The sequence below is a fragment of the Balaenoptera physalus genome (genome assembly GCF_965194825.1).
Source record: "Balaenoptera physalus genome assembly, chromosome: 8".
NCBI lineage: Eukaryota > Metazoa > Chordata > Mammalia > Artiodactyla > Balaenopteridae > Balaenoptera > Balaenoptera physalus.
The window spans coordinates 35,121,261-35,143,593 of NC_138887.1; positions in this window are offsets into that span (position 1 = coordinate 35,121,261).

Here is a 22,333-nt window from a genome sequence, read left to right on the forward strand (position 1 = left end):
GGAATGGCGAACCCGCGCACAAGGAGATGAGAAATGAGGTGCGTTTTAGAAACCTTTCCCGATCACACGGTGTACCATCTTCTGGGTTTCTCATGCATGTTTTCGATGTAGGAAGATGCCCTTGAACCTGGAGATTTGGGACCCATGGGATGGGTACCACGCAGTATTACTTTAAAGGGTCTGCGTTTGCTCACCCAACCTCACCAAACCTCTCAGCCCCAAGAGTGTCCACCCTTATGTCTCAATCAGCTGTGGGTCTAGATATGGTCAATCCAGGTGGCATCACAGCCCCTGAACGAATTTTGTAAGAATTTCTCTCTCTTTCACTGTCTTTTTTTCACGGGTTTTTAAAAGTAATTGATTTTTATAATGGGGTTTAACTGCTTTTCGCTGCTGTGTTTATGCCGCTTTACACCCACTTGACTCACTTACAGCGAGATATCAATACATAGGTTTTAAGATTCTTACTAGTCAGATATATTCTTGGGAGGTGAATAGGGGGTGTTGAGTCCAATTCACTGAGAAAGGAGTAGGTCTTGTCTATTACCTATTGGGTTTATGGAACGGTATCTGAGCTAATTTGAAACCCTTGTTTTATGCACCACCCCACCTCACCTTTCCCGTTAAGCAGACATAGTGTGTTTTCTAAACGTGTGACTCTGTTCTGGTTTGTAATTCAGTTCAAGGGTAGCGGTTTTTACATTCCCTCTATAAGTGATATCTTATGATAAGTGTCTTTTTCTGTGTGACTTATTTCACTTAGAATCGTCGTACCTAAATCCACTCATCATGCTGCTACTAGCTTTATGACGTTGATTTCATGCCTGAGTGATATTCCGTTGTACATAAGGACCACAACTTCTTTATCCATTTTTCTCTTTCCTGGGATATTTAAGGTGTAACGAAGTGGAGGTTCTTGTCAACAGAGCAGCCCTAAAGTTTGGGGTGCCTGTGTCTTGCTGATTTTTAGTTTTCCCAATTTATACGCCCATGAGTGGAAGTGCCCTATGCTCTCTAAGCTGAGTTTTTTAGATGTTTCAGGACACACCGCACACTTCTCCAGAGTGGCTGTTGGCAATTTACATCCTGCACATCAGCGTAGCAAGTCTCCCGTTTCTCCATGGCCTGTTCTGGATTTCTGGTTTCGACACTTTATTCAGCATGGCCCTTTTGACCGATGGGAAGCGAGACTTCTTTGTAGCGCTGATTTGACTTTCCAGGTTGCTTGGTTGGCCAAAAAGGGCGTAGGCGTTTTTTCCTGAATATATTCAGGAAAAAACGTATACGCCCTTTTTGGCCAAGGGCATCATTGTCCAGGTTTTGCCGCTTTTCCTGTGCTTTAAAGGCGATTCGAATCTCCCTCCTGAAATCTGTTTCCTGCAATTCTGCCTTGCTTTCAAATCCTCTTCGTTGCCTTCCCTCAATATATTTGTGGACGAGAGTGATCATTTATAAGTCTGCAGATTTGTGAATTGCAGTGCCCCTGAGCTCCATTTTTCAACTCGCTTTCTTGGGAGCTGGCCGCAAAAGCGCAGAATTGCTTCAGGCCCTATTCTGGTCCCAGGCGGCAGGCTGAGACTGTGGTTAATTCTTCTTCCTGATGGGAAAATAGAGTGACCTGTGCCTGTCCCAACACCTAGAGCTAGTCTCTCATTGGATCCCCCTCTTCCCGTCATCCACAGGACAAATTGCAACCTGTACGGAACAGGAGGTTAAAGGTGCTGATTCTCCAAGGAGGGAGATTGCTAGTAAAGCGGCTGGATTGGCGAACCCGAGCACAAGGAGATGAGAAATGAGGTGCGTTTTAGAAACCTTTCCCGATCACACGGTGTACCATCTTCTGGGTTTCTCATGCATGTTTTCGATGTAGGAAGATGCCCTTGAACCTTGAGATTTGGGACCCATGGGATGGGTACCAGGCAGTATTACTTTAAAGGGTCTGCGTTTGCTCACCCAACCTCACCAAACCTCTCAGCCCCAAGAGTGTCCACCCTTATGTCTCAATCAGCTGTGGGTCTAGATATGGTCAATCCAGGTGTCATCACAGCCCCTGAACGAATTTTGTAAGAATTTCTCTCTCTTTCACTGTCTTTGTTTCACGGATTTTTAAAAGTAATGGATTTTTATAATGGGGTTTAGCTGCTTTTCACTGCTGTGTTTATGCCGCTTTACACCCACTTGACTCACTTACAGAGAGATGTCAATACATAGGTTTTAAGATTCTTACTAGTCAGATATATTCTTGGGCGGTGAATAGGGGGTGTTGAGTCCAATTCACTGAGAAAGGAGTAGGTCTTGTCTATTACCTATTGGGTTTATGGAACGGTATCTGAGCTAATTTGAAACCCTTGTTTTATGCACCACCCCACCTCACCTTTCCCGTTAAGCAGACATAGTGTGTTTTCTAAACGTGTGACTCTGTTCTGGTTTGTAATTCAGTTCAAGGGTAGCGGTTTTTACATTCCCTCTATAAGTGATATCTTATGATAAGTGTCTTTTTCTGTGTGACTTATTTCACTTAGAATCGTCGCACCTAAATCCACTCATCATGCTGCTACTAGCCTTATGACGTTGATTTCATGCCTGAGTGATATTCCATTGTACATAAGGACCACAACTTCTTTATCCATTTTTCTCTTTCCTGGGATATTTAAGGTGTAACGAAGTGGAGGTTCTTGTCAACAGAGCAGCCCTAAAGTTTGGGGTGCCTGTGTCTTGCTGATTTTTAGTTTTCCCAATTTATACGCCCATGAGTGGAAGTGCCCTATGCTCTCTAAGCTGAGTGTTTTAGATGTTTCAGGACACACCGTACACTTCTCCAGAGTGGCTGTTGGCAATTTACATCCTGCCCATCAGCGTACCAAGGCTCCCGTTTCTCCTTGGCCTGTCCTGCATTTCTGGTTTTGACACTTTATTCAGCATGGCCCTTTTGACCAATGAGAAGCGAGACTTCTTTGTAGCGCTGATTTGCCTTTCCAGGTTGCTTGGTTGGCCAAAAAGGGCGTATGCGTTTTTTCCTGAATATATTCAGGAAAAAACGCATACGCCCTTTTTGGCCAAGGGCATCATTGTCCAGGTTTTGCCGCTTTTCCTGTGCTTTAAAGGCGATTCAAATCTCCCTCCTGAAATCTGTTTCCTGCAATTCTGCCTGGCTTTCAAATCCTCTTCGTTGCCTTCCCTCAATATATTTGTGGACGAGAGTGATCATTTATAAGTCTGCAGGTTTGTGAATTGCAGTGCCCCTGAGCTCCATTTTTCAACTTGCTTTCTTGGGAGCTGGCCGCAAAAGCGCAGAATTGCTTCAGGCCCTATTCTGGTCCCGGGCGGCAGGCTGAGACTGTGGTTAATTCTTCTTCCTGATGGGAAAATAGAGTGACCTGTGCCTGTCCCAACACCTAGAGCTAGTCTCTCATTGGTTCCCCCTCTTCCCGTCATCCTCAGGACAAATTGCAACCTGTACGGAACAGGAGGTTAAAGGTGCTGATTCTCCAAGGAGGGAGATTGCTAGTAAAGCGGCTGGATTGGCGAACCCGAGCACAAGGAGATGAGAAATGAGGTGCGTTTTAGAAACCTTTCCCGATCACACGGTGTACCATCTTCTGGGTTTCTCATGCATGTTTTCGATGTAGGAAGATGCCCTTGAACCTGGAGATTTGGGACCCATGGGATGGGTACCACGCAGTATTACTTTAAAGGGTCTGCGTTTGCTCACCCAACCTCACCAAACCTCTCAGCCCCAAGAGTGTCCAGCCTTATGTCTCAATCAGCTGTGGGTCTAGATATGGTCAATCCAGGTGGCATCACAGCCCCTGAACGAATTTTGTAAGAATTTCTCTCTCTTTCACTGTCTTTGTTTCACGGATTTTTAAAAGTAATTGATTTTTATAATGGGGTTTAGCTGCTTTTCACTGCTGTGTTTATGCCGCTTTACACCCAATTGACTCACTTACAGAGAGATATCAATACATAGGTTTTAAGATTCTTACTAGTCAGATATATTCTTGGGAGGTGAATAGGGGGTGTTGAGTCCAATTCACTGAGAAAGGAGTAGGTCTTGTCTATTACCTATTGGGTTTATGGAACGGTATCTGAGCTAATTTGAAACCCTTGTTTTATGCACCACCCCACCTCACCTTTCCCGTTAAGCAGACATAGTGTGTTTTCTAAACGTGTGACTCTGTTCTGGTTTGTAAATCAGTTCAAGGGTAGCGGTTTTTACATTCCCTCTATAAGTGATATCTTATGATAAGTGTCTTTTTCTGTGTGACTTATTTCACTTAGAATCGTCGCACCTAAATCCACTCATCATGCTGCTACTAGCCTTATGACGTTGATTTCATGCCTGAGTGATATTCCATTGTACATAAGGACCACAACTTCTTTATCCATTTTTCTCTTTCCTGGGATATTTAAGGTGTAACGAAGTGGAGGTTCTTGTCAACAGAGCAGCCCTAAAGCTTGGGGTGCCTGTGTCTTGCTGATTTTTAGTTTTCCCAATTTATACGCCCATGAGTGGAAGTGCCCTATGCTCTCTAAGCTGAGTGTTTTAGATGTTTCAGGACACACCGTACACTTCTCCAGAGTGGCTGTTGGCAATTTACATCCTGCCCATCAGCGTACCAAGGCTCCTGATTCTCCATGGCCTGTCCTGCATTTCTGGTTTTGACACTTTATTCAGCATGGCCCTTTTGACCGATGAGAAGCGAGACTTCTTTGTAGCGCTGATTTGCCTTTCCAGGTTGCTTGGTTGGCCAAAAAGGGCATATGCGTTTTTTCCTGAATATATTCAGGAAAAAACGCATACGCCCGTTTTGGCCAAGGGCATCATTGTCCAGGATTTGCCGCTTTTCCTGTGCTTTAAAGGCGATTCGAATCTCCCTCCTGAAATCTCTTTCCTGCAATTCTGCCTGGCTTTCAAATCCTCTTCGTTGCCTTCCCTCAATATATTTGTGGACGAGAGTGATCATTTATAAGTCTGCAGGTTTGTGAATTGCAGTGCCCCTGAGCTTCATTTTTCAACTCGCTTTCTTGGGAGCTGGGCGCAAAAGCGCAGAATTGCTTCAGGCCCTATTCTGGTCCCGGGCGGCAGGCTGAGCCTGTGGTTAATTCTTCTTCCTGATGGGAAAATAGAGTGACCTGTGCCTGTCCCAACACCTAGAGCTAGTCTCTCATTGGTTCCCCCTCTTCCCGTTCATCCTCAGGACAAATTGCAACCTGTACGGAACAGGAGGTTAAAGGTGCTGATTCTCCAAGGAGGGAGATTGCTAGTAAAGCGGCTGGATTGGTGAACCCGAGCACAAGGAGATGAGAAATGAGGTGCCTTTTAGAAACCTTTCCCGATCACACGGTGTACCATCTTCTGGGTTTCTCGTGCATGTTTTCGATGTAGGAAGATGCCCTTGAACCTGGAAATTTGGGACCCATGGGATGGGTACCAGGCAGTATTACTTTAAAGGGTCTGCGTTTGCTCACCCAACCTCACCAAACCTCTCAGCCCCAAGAGTGTCCACCCTTATGTCTCAATCAGCTGTGGGTCTAGATATGGTCAATCCAGGTGGCATCACAGCCCCTGAACGAATTTTGTAAGAATTTCTCTCTCTTTCACTGTCTTTGTTTCACGGATTTTTAAAGGTAATTGATTTTTATAATGGGGTTTAGCTGCTTTTCACTGCTGTGTTTATGCCGCTTTACACCCACTTGACTCACTTACAGAGAGATATCAATACATAGGTTTTAAGATTCTTACTAGTGAGATATATTCTTGGGAGGTGAATAGGGGGTGTTGAGTCCAATTCACTGAGAAAGGAGTAGGTCTTGTCTATTACCTATTGGGTTTATGGAACAGTATCTGAGCTAATTTGAAACCCTTGTTTTATGCACCACCCCACCTCACCTTTCCCGTTTAGCAGACATAGTGTGTTTTCTAAACGTGTGACTCTGTTCTGGTTTGTAAATCAGTTCAAGGGTAGCGGTTTTTACATTCCCTCTATAAGTGATATCTTATGATAAGTGTCTTTTTCTGTGTGACTTATTTCACTTAGAATCGTCGCACCTAAATCCACTCATTATGCTGCTACTAGCCTTATGACGTTGATTTCATGCCTGAGTGATATTCCATTGTACATAAGGACCACAACTTCTTTATCCATTTTTCTCTTTCCTGGGATATTTAAGGTGTAACGAAGTGGAGGTTCTTGTCAACAGAGCAGCCCTAAACTTTGGGGTGCCTGTGTCTTGCTGATTTTTAGTTTTCCCAATTTATACGCCCATGAGTGGAAGTGCCCTATGCTCTCTAAGCTGAGTGTATTAGATGTTTCAGGAAACACCGTACACTTCTCCAGAGTGGCTGTTGGCAATTTACATCCTGCCCATCAGCGTACCAAGGCTCCCGTTTCTCCTTGGCCTGTCCTGCATTTCTGGTTTTGACACTTTATTCAGCATGGCCCTTTTGACCAATGAGAGGCGAGACTTCTTTGTAGCGCTGATTTGCCTTTCCAGGTTCCTTGGTTGGCCAAAAAGGGCGTATGCGTTTTTTCCTGAATATATTCAGGAAAAAACGCATACGCCCTTTTTGGCCAAGGGCATCATTGTCCAGGTTTTGCCGCTTTTCCTGTGCTTTAAAGGCGATTCAAATCTCCCTCCTGAAATCTGTTTCCTGCAATTCTGCCTGGCTTTCAAATCCTCTTCGTTGCCTTCCCTCAATATATTTGTGGACGAGAGTGATCATTTATAAGTCTGCAGGTTTGTGAATTGCAGTGCCCCTGAGCTCCATTTTTCAACTTGCTTTCTTGGGAGCTGGCCGCAAAAGCGCAGAATTGCTTCAGGCCCTATTCTGGTCCCGGGCGGCAGGCTGAGACTGTGGTTAATTCTTCTTCCTGATGGGAAAATAGAGTGACCTGTGCCTGTCCCAACACCTAGAGCTAGTCTCTCATTGGTTCCCCCTCTTCCCGTCATCCTCAGGACAAATTGCAACCTGTACGGAACAGGAGGTTAAAGGTGCTGATTCTCCAAGGAGGGAGATTGCTAGTAAAGCGGCTGGATTGGCGAACCCGAGCACAAGGAGATGAGAAATGAGGTGCGTTTTAGAAACCTTTCCCGATCACACGGTGTACCATCTTCTGGGTTTCTCATGCATGTTTTCGATGTAGGAAGATGCCCTTGAACCTGGAGATTTGGGACCCATGGGATGGGTACCACGCAGTATTACTTTAAAGGGTCTGCGTTTGCTCACCCAACCTCACCAAACCTCTCAGCCCCAAGAGTGTCCAGCCTTATGTCTCAATCAGCTGTGGGTCTAGATATGGTCAATCCAGGTGGCATCACAGCCCCTGAACGAATTTTGTAAGAATTTCTCTCTCTTTCACTGTCTTTGTTTCACGGATTTTTAAAAGTAATTGATTTTTATAATGGGGTTTAGCTGCTTTTCACTGCTGTGTTTCTGCCGCTTTACACCCACTTGACTCACTTACAGAGAGATATCAATACATAGGTTTTAAGATTCTTACTAGTCAGATATATTCTTGGGAGGTGAATAGGGGGTGTTGAGTCCAATTCACTGAGAAAGGAGTAGGTCTTGTCTATTACCTATTGTGTTTATGGAACGGTATCTGAGCTAATTTGAAACCCTTGTTTTATGCACCACCCCACCTCACCTTTCCCGTTAAGCAGACATAGTGTGTTTTCTAAACGTGTGACTCTGTTCTGGTTTGTAAATCAGTTCAAGGGTAGCGATTTTTACATTCCCTCTATAAGTGATATCTTATGATACGTGTCTTTTTCTGTGTGACTTATTTCACTTAGAACCGTCGTACCTAAATCCACTCATCATGCTGCTACTAGCCTTATGACATTGATTTCATGGGTGAGTGATATTCTATTGTACATAAGGACCACAACTTCTTTATCCATTTTTCTCTTTCCTGGGATATTTAAGGTGTAACGAAGTGGAGGTTCTTGTCAACAGAGCAGCCCTAAAGTTTGGGGTGACTGTGTCTTGCTGATTTTTAGTTTTCCCAATTTATACGCCCATGAGTGGAAGTGCCCTATGCTCTCTAAGCTCAGTGTTTTAGATGTTTCAGGACACACCGTACACTTCTCCAGAGTGGCTGTTGGCAATTTACATCCTGCCCATCAGCGTACCAAGGCTCCCGATTCTCCATGGCCTGTCCTGCATTTCTGGTTTTGACACTTTATTCAGCATGGCCCTTTTGACCGATGAGAAGCGAGACTTCTTTGTATCGCTGATTTGCCTTTCCAGGTTGCTTGGTTGGCCAAAAAGGGCGTATGCGTTTTTTCCTGAATATATTCAGGAAAAAACGCATACGCCCTTTTTGGCCAAGGGCATCATTGTCCAGGATTTGCCGCTTTTCCTGTGCTTTAAAGGCGATTCGAATCTCCCTCCTGAAATCTGTTTCCTGCAATTCTGCCTGGCTTTCAAATCCTCTTCGTTGCCTTCCCTCAATATATTTGTGGACGAGAGTGATCATTTATAAGTCTGCAGGTTTGTGAATTGCAGTGCCCCTGAGCTTCATTTTTCAACTCGCTTTCTTGGGAGCTGGGCGCAAAAGCGCAGAATTGCTTCAGGCCCTATTCTGGTCCCGGGCGGCAGGCTGAGCCTGTGGTTAATTCTTCTTCCTGATGGGAAAATAGAGTGACCTGTGCCTGTCCCAACACCTAGAGCTAGTCTCTCATTGGTTCCCCCTCTTCCCGTTCATCCTCAGGACAAATTGCAACCTGTACGGAACAGGAGGTTAAAGGTGCTGATTCTCCAAGGAGGGAGATTGCTAGTAAAGCGGCTGGATTGGTGAACCCGAGCACAAGGAGATGAGAAATGAGGTGCCTTTTAGAAACCTTTCCCGATCACACGGTGTACCATCTTCTGGGTTTCTCATGCATGTTTTCGATGTAGGAAGATGCCCTTGAACCTGGAGATTTGGGACCCATGGGATGGGTACCAGGCAGTATTACTTTAAAGGGTCTGCGTTTGCTCACCCAACCTCACCAAAACTCTCAGCCCCAAGAGTGTCCACCCTTATGTCTCAATCAACTGTGGGTCTAGATATGTTCAATCCAGGTGTCATCACAGCCCCTGAACGAATTTTGTAAGAATTTCTCTCTCTTTCACTGTCTTTGTTTCACGGATTTTTAAAAGTAATTGATTTTTTTTTTTTTTTTTTTTAGAAATTCACATTCTTTTATTTATTTATTTTATTTATTTATGACTGTGTTGAGTCTTCGTTTCTGTGCGAGGGCTTTCTCTAGTTGCGGCAAGTGGGGACCACTCTTCATCGCGGTGCGCGGGCCTCTCACCATTGCAGCCTCTCTTGTTGCGGAGCACAGGCTCCAGACGCACAGGCTCAGTAATTGTGGCTCACGGGCCCAGTTGCTCCGTGGCATGTGGGATCTTCCCAGACCAGGGCTCGAACCCGTGTCCCCTGCATTGGCAGGCAGATTCTCAACCACTGCGCCACCAGGGAAGCCCAAGTAATTGATTTTTATAATGGGGTTTAGCTGCTTTTCACTGCTGTGTTTATGCCGCTTTACACCCACTTGACTCACTTACAGAGAGATATCAATACATAGGTTTTAAGATTCTTACTAGTCAGATATATTCTTGGAGGTGAATAGGGGGTGTTGAGTCCAATTCACTGAGAAAGGAGTAGGTCTTGTCTATTACCTATTGGGTTTATGGAACGGTATCTGAGCTAATTTGAAACCCTTGTTTTATCCACCACCCCACCTCACCTTTCCCGTTAAGCAGACATAGTGTGTTTTCTAAACGTGTGACTCTGTTCTGGTTTGTAATTCAGTTCAAGGGTAGCGGTTTTTACATTCCCTCTATAAGTGATATCTTATGATAAGTGTCTTTTTCTGTGTGACTTATTTCACTTAGAATCGTCGCACCTAAATCCACTCATCATGCTGCTACTAGCTTTATGACGTTGATTTCATGCCTGAGTGATATTCCGTTGTACATAAGGACCACAACTTCTTTATCCATTTTTCTCTTTCCTGGGATATTTAAGGTGTAACGAAGTGGAGGTTCTTGTCAACAGAGCAGCCCTAAAGTTTGGGGTGCCTGTGTCTTGCTGATTTTTAGTTTTCCCAATTTATACGCCCATGAGTTGAAGTGCCCTATGCTCTCTAAGCTGAGTTTTTTAGATGTTTCAGGACACACCGCACACTTCTTCAGAGTGGCTGTTGGCAATTTACATCCTGCACATCAGCGTAGCAAGTCTCCCGTTTCTCCATGGCCTGTTCTGCATTTCTGGTTTCGACACTTTATTCAGCATGGCCCTTTTGACCGATGGGAAGCGAGACTTCTTTGTAGCGCTGATTTGACTTTCCAGGTTGCCTGGTTGGCCAAAAAGGGCGTATGCGTTTTTTCCTGAATATATTCAGGAAAAAACGTATACGCCCTTTTTGGCCAAGGGCATCATTGTCCAGGTTTTGCCGCTTTTCCTGTGCTTTAAAGGCGATTCGAATCTCCCTCCTGAAATCTGTTTCCTGCAATTCTGCCTTGCTTTCAAATCCTCTTCGTTGCCTTCCCTCAATATATTTGTGGACGAGAGTGATCATTTATAAGTCTGCAGATTTGTGAATTGCAGTGCCCCTGAGCTCCATTTTTCAACTCGCTTTCTTGGGAGCTGGCCGCAAAAGCGCAGGATTGCTTCAGGCCCTATTCTAGTCCCGGGCGGCAGGCTGAGCCTGTGGTTAATTCTTCTTCCTGATGGGAAAATAGATTGACCTGTGCCTGTTCCAACACCTAGAGGTTGTCTCTCATTGGTTCCCCCTCTTCCCGTTCATCCTCAGGACAAATTGCAACCTGTACGGAACAGGAGGTTAAAGGTGCTGATTCTCCAAGGAGGGAGATTGCTTGTAAAGCGGCTGGAATGGCGAACCCGCGCACAAGGAGATGAGAAATGAGGTGCGTTTTAGAAACCTTTCCCGATCACACGGTGTACCATCTTCTGGGTTTCTCATGCATGTTTTCGATGTAGGAAGATGCCCTTGAACCTGGAGATTTGGGACCCATGGGATGGGTACCACGCAGTATTACTTTAAAGGGTCTGCGTTTGCTCACCCAACCTCACCAAACCTCTCAGCCCCAAGAGTGTCCACCCTTATGTCTCAATCAGCTGTGGGTCTAGATATGGTGAATCCAGGTGGCATCACAGCCCCTGAACGAATTTTGTAAGAATTTCTCTCTCTTTCACTGTCTTTTTTTCACGGGTTTTTAAAAGTAATTGATTTTTATAATGGGGTTTAACTGCTTTTCGCTGCTGTGTTTATGCCGCTTTACACCCAGTTGACTCACTTACAGCGAGATATCAATACATAGGTTTTAAGATTCTTACTAGTCAGATATATTATTGGGCGGTGAATAGGGGGTGTTGAGTCCAATTCACTGAACTAGGAGTAGGTCTTGTCTATTACTTATTGCGTTTATGGAACGGTATCTGAGCTAATTTGAAACCCTTGTTTTATGCATCACCCCACCTCACCTTTCCCGTTAAGCAGCCATAGTGTGTTTTCTAAACGTGTGACTCTGTTCTGTTTTGTAATTCAGTTCAAGGGTAGCGGTTTTTACATTCCCTCTATAAGTGATATCTTATGATAAGTGTCTTTTTCTGTGTGACTTATTTCACTTAGAATCGTCGTACCTAAATCCAATCATCATGCTGCTACTAGCCTTATGACGTTGATTTCATGGCTGAGTGATATTCCATTGTACATAAGGACCACAACTTCTTTATCCATTTTTCTCTTTCCTGGGATATTTAAGGTGTAACGAAGTGGAGGTTCTTGTGAACAGAGCAGCCCTAAACTTCGGGGTGCCTGTGTCTTGCTGATTTTTAGTTTTCCCAATTTATACGCCCATGAGTGGAAGTGCCCTATGCTCTCTAAGCTGAGTTTTTTAGATGTTTCAGGACACACCGTACACTTCTCCAGAGTGGCTCTTGGCAGTTTACATCCTGCCCATCAGCGTACCAAGGCTCCCGTTTCTCCATGGCCTGTCCTGCATTTCTGGTTTTGACACTTTATTCAGCATGGCCCTTTTGACCGATGAGAAGCGAGACTTTTTTGTAGCGCTGATTTGCCTTTCCAGGTTGCTTGGTTGGCCAAAAAGGGCGTATGCGTTTTTTCCTGAATATATTCAGGAAAAAACGCATACGCCCTTTTTGTCCAAGGGCATCATTGTCCAGGATTTGCCGCTTTTCCTGTGCTTTAAAGGCGATTCGAATCTCCCTCCTGAAATCTGTTTCCTGCAATTCTGCCTGGCTTTCAAATCCTCTTCGTTGCCTTCCCTCAATATATTTGTGGACGAGAGTGATCATTTATAAGTCTGCAGGTTTGTGAATTGCAGTGCCCCTGAGCTTCAATTTTCAACTCGCTTTCTTGGGAGCTGGGCGCAAAAGCGCAGAATTGCTTCAGGCCCTATTCTGGTCCCGGGCGGCAGGCTGAGCCTGTGGTTAATTCTTCTTCCTGATGGGAAAATAGAGTGACCTGTGCCTGTCCCAACACCTAGAGCTAGTCTCTCATTGGTTCCCCCTCTTCCCGTTCATCCTCAGGACAAATTGCAACCTGTACGGAACAGGAGGTTAAAGGTGCTGATTCTCCAAGGAGGGAGATTGCTAGTAAAGCGGCTGGATTGGTGAACCCGAGCACAAGGAGATGAGAAATGAGGTGCCTTTTAGAAACCTTTCCCGATCACACGGTGTACCATCTTCTGGGTTTCTCGTGCATGTTTTCGATGTAGGAAGATGCCCTTGAACCTGGAGATTTGGGACCCATGGGATGGGTACCAGGCAGTATTACTTTAAAGGGTCTGCGTTTGCTCACCCAACCTCACCAAACCTCTCAGCCCCAAGAGTGTCCACCCTTATGTCTCAATCAGCTGTGGGTCTAGATATGGTCAATCCAGGTGGCATCACAGCCCCTGAACGAATTTTGTAAGAATTTCTCTCTCTTTCACTGTCTTTGTTTCACGGATTTTTAAAAGTAATTGATTTTTATAATGGGGTTTAGCTGCTTTTCACTGCTGTGTTTATGCCGCTTTACACCCACTTGACTCACTTACAGAGAGATATCAATACATAGGTTTTAAGATTCTTACTAGTCAGATATATTCTTGGGAGGTGAATAGGGGGTGTTGAGTCCAATTCACTGAGAAAGGAGTAGGTCTTGTCTATTACCTATTGGGTTTATGGAACAGTATCTGAGCTAATTTGAAACCCTTGTTTTATGCACCACCCCACCTCACCTTTCCCGTTAAGCAGACATAGTGTGTTTTCTAAACGTGTGACTCTGTTCTGGTTTGTAAATCAGTTCAACGGTAGCGGTTTTTACATTCCCTCTATAAGTGATATCTTATGATAAGTGTCTTTTTCTGTGTGACTTATTTCACTTAGAATCGTCGCACCTAAATCCACTCATTATGCTGCTACTAGCCTTATGACGTTGATTTCATGCCTGAGTGATATTCCATTGTACATAAGGACCACAACTTCTTTATCCATTTTTCTCTTTCCTGGGATATTTAAGGTGTAACGAAGTGGAGGTTCTTGTCAACAGAGCAGCCCTAAACTTTGGGGTGCCTGTGTCTTGCTGATTTTTAGTTTTCCCAATTTATACGCCCATGAGTGGAAGTGCCCTATGCTCTCTAAGCTGAGTGTTTTAGATGTTTCAGGACACACCGTACACTTCTCCAGAGTGGCTGTTGGCAATTTACATTCTGCCCATCAGCGTACCAAGGCTCCCGTTTCTCCATGGCCTGTCCTGCATTTCTGGTTTTGACACTTTATTCAGCATGGCCCTTTTGACCAATGAGAAGCGAGACTTCTTTGTAGCGCTGATTTGCCTTTCCAGGTTCCTTGGTTGGCCAAAAAGGGCGTATGCGTTTTTTCCTGAATATATTCAGGAAAAAACGCATACGCCCTTTTTGGCCAAGGGCATCATTGTCCAGGTTTTGCTGCTTTTCCTGTGCTTTAAAGGCGATTCGTATCTCCATCCTGAAATCTGTTTCCTGCAATTCTGCCTGGCTTTCAAATCCTCTTCGTTGCCTTCCCTCAATATATTTGTGGACGAGAGTGATCATTTATAAGTCTGCAGGTTTGTGAATTGCAGTGCCCCTGAGCTCCATTTTTCAACTCGCTTTCTTGGGAGCTGGCCGCAAAAGCGCAGAATTGCTTCAGGCCCTATTCTGGTCCCAGGCGGCAGGCTGATCCTGTGGTTAATTCTTCTTCCTGATGGGAAAATAGAGTGACCTGTGCCTGTCCCAACACCTAGAGCTAGTCTCTCATTGGTTCCCCCTCTTCCCGTTCATCCTCAGGACAAATTGCAACCTGTACGGAACAGGAGGTTAAAGGTGCTGATTCTCCAAGGAGGGAGATTGCTAGTAAAGCGGCTGGATTGGCGAACCCGAGCACAAGGAGATGAGAAATGAGGTGCATTTTAGAAATCTTTCCCGATCACACGGTGTACCATCTTCTGGGTTTCTCATGCATGTTTTCGATGTAGGAAGATGCCCTTGAACCTGGAGATTTGGGACCCATGGGATGGGTACCAGGCAGTATTACTTTAAAGGGTCTGCGTTTGCTCACCCAACCTCACCAAACCTCTCAGCCCCAAGAGTGTCCACCCTTATGTCTCAATCAGCTGTGGGTCTAGATATGGTCAATTCAGGTGGCATCACAGCCCCTGAACCAATTTTGTAAGAATTTCTCTCTCTTTCACTGTCTTTGTTTCACGGGTTTTTAAAAGTAATTGATTTTTATAATGGGGTTTAGCTGCTTTTCACTGCTGTGTTTATGCCACTTTACACCCACTTGACTCACTTACAGAGAGATATCAATACATAGGTTTTAAGATTCTTACTAGTCAGATATATTCTTGGGAGGTGAATAGGGGGTGTTGAGTCCAATTCACTGAGAAAGGAGTAGGTCTTGTCTATTACCTATTGGGTTTATGGAACGGTATCTGAGCTAATTTGAAACCCTTGTTTTATCCACCACCCCACCTCACCTTTCCCGTTAAGCAGACATAGTGTGTTTTCTAAACGTGTGACTCTGTTCTGGTTTGTAATTCAGTTCAAGGGTAGCGGTTTTTACATTCCCTCTATAAGTGATATCTTATGATAAGTGTCTTTTTCTGTGTGACTTATTTCACTTAGAATCGTCGCACCTAAATCCACTCATCATGCTGCTACTAGCTTTATGACGTTGATTTCATGCCTGAGTGATATTCCGTTGTACATAAGGACCACAACTTCTTTATCCATTTTTCTCTTTCCTGGGATATTTAAGGTGTAACGAAGTGGAGGTTCTTGTCAACAGAGCAGCCCTAAAGTTTGGGGTGCCTGTGTCTTGCTGATTTTTAGTTTTCCCAATTTATACGCCCATGAGTGGAAGTGCCCTATGCTCTCTAAGCTGAGTTTTTTAGATGTTTCAGGACACACCGCACACTTCTTCAGAGTGGCTGTTGGCAATTTACATCCTGCACATCAGCGTAGCAAGTCTCCCGTTTCTCCATGGCCTGTTCTGCATTTCTGGTTTCGACACTTTATTCAGCATGGCCCTTTTGACCGATGGGAAGCGAGACTTCTTTGTAGCGCTGATTTGACTTTCCAGGTTGCTTGGTTGGCCAAAAAGGGCGTATGCGTTTTTTCCTGAATATATTCAGGAAAAAACGTATACGCCCTTTTTGGCCAAGGGCATCATTGTCCACGTTTTGCCGCTTTTCCTGTGCTTTAAAGGCGATTCGAATCTCCCTCCTGAAATCTGTTTCCTGCAATTCTGCCTTGCTTTCAAATCCTCTTCGTTGCCTTCCCTCAATATATTTGTGGACGAGAGTGATCATTTATAAGTCTGCAGATTTGTGAATTGCAGTGCCCCTGAGCTCCATTTTTCAACTCGCTTTCTTGGGAGCTGGCCGCAAAAGCGCAGGATTGCTTCAGGCCCTATTCTGGTCCCGGGCGGCAGGCTGAGCCTGTGGTTAATTCTTCTTCCTGATGGGAAAATAGATTGACCTGTGCCTGTTCCAACACCTAGAGGTTGTCTCTCATTGGTTCCCCCTCTTCCCGTTCATCCTCAGGACAAATTGCAACCTGTACGGAACAGGAGGTTAAAGGTGCTGATTCTCCAAGGAGGGAGATTGCTTGTAAAGCGGCTGGAATGGCGAACCCGCGCACAAGGAGATGAGAAATGAGGTGCGTTTTAGAAACCTTTCCCGATCACACGGTGTACCATCTTCTGGGTTTCTCATGCATGTTTTCGATGTAGGAAGATGCCCTTGAACCTGGAGATTTGGGACCCATGGGATGGGTACCACGCAGTATTACTTTAAAGGGTCTGCGTTTGCTCACCCAACCTCACCAAACCTCTCAGCCCCAAGAGTGTCCACCCTTATGTCTCAATCAGCTGTGGGTCTAGATATGGTGAATCCAGGTGGCATCACAGCCCCTGAACGAATTTTGTAAGAATTTCTCTCTCTTTCACTGTCTTTTTTTCACGGGTTTTTAAAAGTAATTGATTTTTATAATGGGGTTTAACTGCTTTTCGCTGCTGTGTTTATGCCGCTTTACACCCACTTGACTCACTTACAGAGAGATATCAATACATAGGTTTTAAGATTCTTACTAGTCAGATATATTCTTGGGCGGTGAATAGGGGGTGTTGAGTCCAATTCACTGAGAAAGGAGTAGGTCTTGTCTATTACCTATTGGGTTTATGGAACGGTATCTGAGCTAATTTGAAAACCTTGTTTTATGCACCACCCCACCTCACCTTTCCCGTTAAGCAGACATAGTGTGTTTTCTAAACGTGTGACTCTGTTCTGGTTTGTAAATCAGTTCAAGGGTAGCGGTTTTTACATTCCCTCTATAAGTGATATCTTATGATAAGTGTCTTTTTCTGTGTGACTTATTTCACTTAGAATCGTCGTACCTAAATCCACTCATCATGCTGCTACTAGCCTTATGACGTTGATTTCATGGCTGAGTGATATTCCATTGTACATAAGGACCACAACTTCTTTATCCATTTTTCTCTTTCCTGGGATATTTAAGGTGTAACGAAGTGGAGGTTCTTGTCAACAGAGCAGCCCTAAACTTTGGGGTGTCTGTGTCTTGCTGATTTTTAGTTTTCCCAATTTATACGCCCATGAGTGGAAGTGCCCTATGCTCTCTAAGCTGAGTTTTTTAGATGTTTCAGGACACACCGTACACTTCTCCAGAGTGGCTGTTGGCAGTTTACATCCTGCCCATCAGCGTACCAAGGCTCCCGTTTCTCCATGGCCTCTCCTGCATTTCTGGATTTGACACTTTATTCAGCATGGCCCTTTTGACCGATGAGAAGCGAGACTTCTTTGTAGCGCTGATTTGCCTTTCCAGGTTCCTTGGTTGGCCAAAAAGGGCGTATCCGTTTTTTCCTGAATATATTCAGGAAAAAACGCATACGCCCTTTTTGGCCAAGGGCATCATTGTCCAGGTTTTGCCGCTTTTCCTGTGCTTTAAAGGCGATTCGTATCTCCCTCCTGAAATCTGTTTCCTGCAATTCTGCCTTGCTTTCAAATCCTCTTCGTTGCCTTCCCTCAATATATTTGTGGACGAGAGTGATCATTTATAAGTCTGCAGGTTTGTGAACTGCAGTGCCCCTGAGCTCTATTTTTCAACTCGCTTTCTTGGGAGCTGGCCGCAAAAGCGCAGAATTGCTTCAGGCCCTATTCTGGTCCCAGGCGGCAGGCTGAGACTGTGGTTAATTCTTCTTCCTGATGGGAAAATAGAGTGACCTGTGCCTGTCCCAACACCTAGAGCTAGTCTCTCATTGGATCCCCCTCTTCCCGTCATCCATAGGACAAATTGCAACCTGTACGGAACAGGAGGTTAAAGGTGCTGATTCTCCAAGGAGGGAGATTGCTAGTAAAGCGGCTGGATTGGCGAACCCGAGCACAAGGAGATGAGAAATGAGGTGCGTTTTAGAAACCTTTCCCGATCACACGGTGTACCATCTTCTGGGTTTCTCATGCATGTTTTCGATGTAGGAAGATGCCCTTGAACCTTGAGATTTGGGACCCATGGGATGGGTACCAGGCAGTATTACTTTAAAGGGTCTGCGTTTGCTCACCCAACCTCACCAAACCTCTCAGCCCCAAGAGTGTCCACCCTTATGTCTCAATCAACTGTGGGTCTAGATATGGTCAATCCAGGTGTCATCACAGCCCCTGAACGAATTTTGTAAGAATTTCTCCCTCTTTCACTGTCTTTGTTTCACGGATTTTTAAAAGTAATTGATTTTTATAATGGGGTTTAGCTGCTTTTCACTGCTGTGTTTATGCCGCTTTACACCCACTTGACTCACTTACAGAGAGATATCAATACATAGGTTTTAAGATTCTTACTAGTCAGATATATTCTTGGGAGGTGAATAGGGGGTGTTGAGTCCAATTCACTGAGAAAGGAGTAGGTCTTGTCTATTACCTATTGGGTTTATGGAACGGTATCTGAGCTAATTTGAAACCCTTGTTTTATGCACCACCCCACCTCACCTTTCCCGTTAAGCAGACATAGTGTGTTTTCTAAACGTGTGACTCTGTTCTGGTTTGTAATTCAGTTCAAGGGTAGCGGTTTTTACATTCCCTCTATAAGTGATATCTTATGATACGTGTCTTTTTCTGTGTGACTTATTTCACTTAGAATCGTCGCACCTAAATCCACTCATCATGCTGCTACTAGCTTTATGACGTTGATTTCATGCCTGAGTGATATTCCGTTGTACATAAGGACCACAACTTCTTTATCCATTTTTCTCTTTCCTGGGATATTTAAGGTGTAACGAAGTGGAGGTTCTTGTCAACAGAGCAGCCCTAAAGTTTGGGGTGCCTGTGTCTTGCTGATTTTTAGTTTTCCCAATTTATACGCCCATGAGTGGAAGTGCCCTATGCTCTCTAAGCTGAGTTTTTTAGATGTTTCAGGACACACCGCACACTTCTCCAGAGTGGCTGTTGGCAATTTACATCCTGCACATCAGCGTAGCAAGTCTCCCGTTTCTCCATGGCCTATTCTGCATTTCTAGTTTCGACACTTTATTCAGCATGGCCCTTTTGACCGATGGGAAGCGAGACTTCTTTGTAGCGCTGATTTGACTTTCCAGGTTGCTTGGTTGGCCAAAAAGGGCGTATGCGTTTTTTCCTGAATATATTCAGGAAAAAACGTATACGCCCTTTTTGGCCAAGGGCATCATTGTCCACGTTTTGCCGCTTTTCCTGTGCTTTAAAGGCGATTCGAATCTCCCTCCTGAAATCTGTTTCCTGCAATTCTGCCTTGCTTTCAAATCCTCTTCTTTGCCTTCCCTCAATATATTTGTGGACGAGAGTGATCATTTATAAGTCTGCAGATTTGTGAATTGCAGTGCCCCTGAGCTCCATTTTTCAACTCGCTTTCTTGGGAGCTGGCCGCAAAAGCGCAGGATTGCTTCAGGCCCTATTCTGGTCCCGGGCGGCAGGCTGAGCCTGTGGTTAATTCTTCTTCCTGATGGGAAAATAGATTGACCTGTGCCTGTTCCAACACCTAGAGGTTGTCTCTCATTGGTTCCCCCTCTTCCCGTTCATCCTCAGGACAAATTGCAACCTGTACGGAACAGGAGGTTAAAGGTGCTGATTCTCCAAGGAGGGAGATTGCTTGTAAAGCGGCTGGAATGGCGAACCCGCGCACAAGGAGATGAGAAATGAGGTGCGTTTTAGAAACCTTTCCCGATCACACGGTGTACCATCTTCTGGGTTTCTCATGCATGTTTTCGATGTAGGAAGATGCCCTTGAACCTGGAGATTTGGGACCCATGGGATGGGTACCACGCAGTATTACTTTAAAGGGTCTGCGTTTGCTCACCCAACCTCACCAAACCTCTCAGCCCCAAGAGTGTCCACCCTTATGTCTCAATCAGCTGTGGGTCTAGATATGGTGAATCCAGGTGGCATCACAGCCCCTGAACGAATTTTGTAAGAATTTCTCTCTCTTTCACTGTCTTTTTTTCACGGGTTTTTAAAAGTAATTGATTTTTATAATGGGGTTTAACTGCTTTTCGCTGCTGTGTTTATGCCGCTTTACACCCACTTGACTCACTTACAGAGAGATATCAATACATAGGTTTTAAGATTCTTACTAGTCAGATATATTCTTGGGCGGTGAATAGGGGGTGTTGAGTCCAATTCACTGAGAAAGGAGTAGGTCTTGTCTATTACCTATTGGGTTTATGGAACGGTATCTGAGCTAATTTGAAAACCTTGTTTTATGCATCACCCCACCTCACCTTTCCCGTTAAGCAGACATAGTGTGTTTTCTAAACGTGTGACTCTGTTCTGGTTTGTAAATCAGTTCAAGGGTAGCGGTTTTTACATTCCCTCTATAAGTGATATCTTATGATAAGTGTCTTTTTCTGTGTGACTTATTTCACTTAGAATCGTCGTACCTAAATCCACTCATCATGCTGCTACTAGCCTTATGACGTTGATTTCATGGCTGAGTGATATTCCATTGTACATAAGGACCACAACTTCTTTATCCATTTTTCTCTTTCCTGGGATATTTAAGGTGTAACGAAGTGGAGGTTCTTGTCAACAGAGCAGCCCTAAACTTTGGGGTGTCTGTGTCTTGCTGATTTTTAGTTTTCCCAATTTATACGCCCATGAGTGGAAGTGCCCTATGCTCTCTAAGCTGAGTTTTTTAGATGTTTCAGGACACACCGTACACTTCTCCAGAGTGGCTGTTGGCAGTTTACATCCTGCCCATCAGCGTACCAAGGCTCCCGTTTCTCCATGGCCTCTCCTGCATTTCTGGATTTGACACTTTATTCAGCATGGCCCTTTTGACCGATGAGAAGCGAGACTTCTTTGTAGCGCTGATTTGCCTTTCCAGGTTCCTTGGTTGGCCAAAAAGGGCGTATCCGTTTTTTCCTGAATATATTCAGGAAAAAACGCATACGCCCTTTTTGGCCAAGGGCATCATTGTCCAGGTTTTGCCGCTTTTCCTGTGCTTTAAAGGCGATTCGTATCTCCCTCCTGAAATCTGTTTCCTGCAATTCTGCCTTGCTTTCAAATCCTCTTCGTTGCCTTCCCTCAATATATTTGTGGACGAGAGTGATCATTTATAAGTCTGCAGGTTTGTGAACTGCAGTGCCCCTGAGCTCTATTTTTCAACTCGCTTTCTTGGGAGCTGGCCGCAAAAGCGCAGAATTGCTTCAGGCCCTATTCTGGTCCCAGGCGGCAGGCTGAGACTGTGGTTAATTCTTCTTCCTGATGGGAAAATAGAGTGACCTGTGCCTGTCCCAACACCTAGAGCTAGTCTCTCATTGGATCCCCCTCTTCCCGTCATCCATAGGACAAATTGCAACCTGTACGGAACAGGAGGTTAAAGGTGCTGATTCTCCAAGGAGGGAGATTGCTAGTAAAGCGACTGGATTGGCGAACCCGAGCACAAGGAGATGAGAAATGAGGTGCGTTTTAGAAACCTTTCCCGATCACACGGTGTACCATCTTCTGGGTTTCTCATGCATGTTTTCGATGTAGGAAGATGCCCTTGAACCTTGAGATTTGGGACCCATGGGATGGGTACCAGGCAGTATTACTTTAAAGGGTCTGCGTTTGCTCACCCAACCTCACCAAACCTCTCAGCCCCAAGAGTGTCCACCCTTATGTCTCAATCAACTGTGGGTCTAGATATGGTCAATCCAGGTGTCATCACAGCCCCTGAACGAATTTTGTAAGAATTTCTCCCTCTTTCACTGTCTTTGTTTCACGGATTTTTAAAAGTAATTGATTTTTATAATGGGGTTTAGCTGCTTTTCACTGCTGTGTTTATGCCGCTTTACACCCACTTGACTCACTTACAGAGAGATATCAATACATAGGTTTTAAGATTCTTACTAGTCAGATATATTCTTGGGAGGTGAATAGGGGGTGTTGAGTCCAATTCACTGAGAAAGGAGTAGGTCTTGTCTATTACCTATTGGGTTTATGGAACGGTATCTGAGCTAATTTGAAACCCTTGTTTTATGCACCACCCCACCTCACCTTTCCCGTTAAGCAGACATAGTGTGTTTTCTAAACGTGTGACTCTGTTCTGGTTTGTAATTCAGTTCAAGGGTAGCGGTTTTTACATTCCCTCTATAAGTGATATCTTATGATACGTGTCTTTTTCTGTGTGACTTATTTCACTTAGAATCGTCGCACCTAAATCCACTCATCATGCTGCTACTAGCTTTATGACGTTGATTTCATGCCTGAGTGATATTCCGTTGTACATAAGGACCACAACTTCTTTATCCATTTTTCTCTTTCCTGG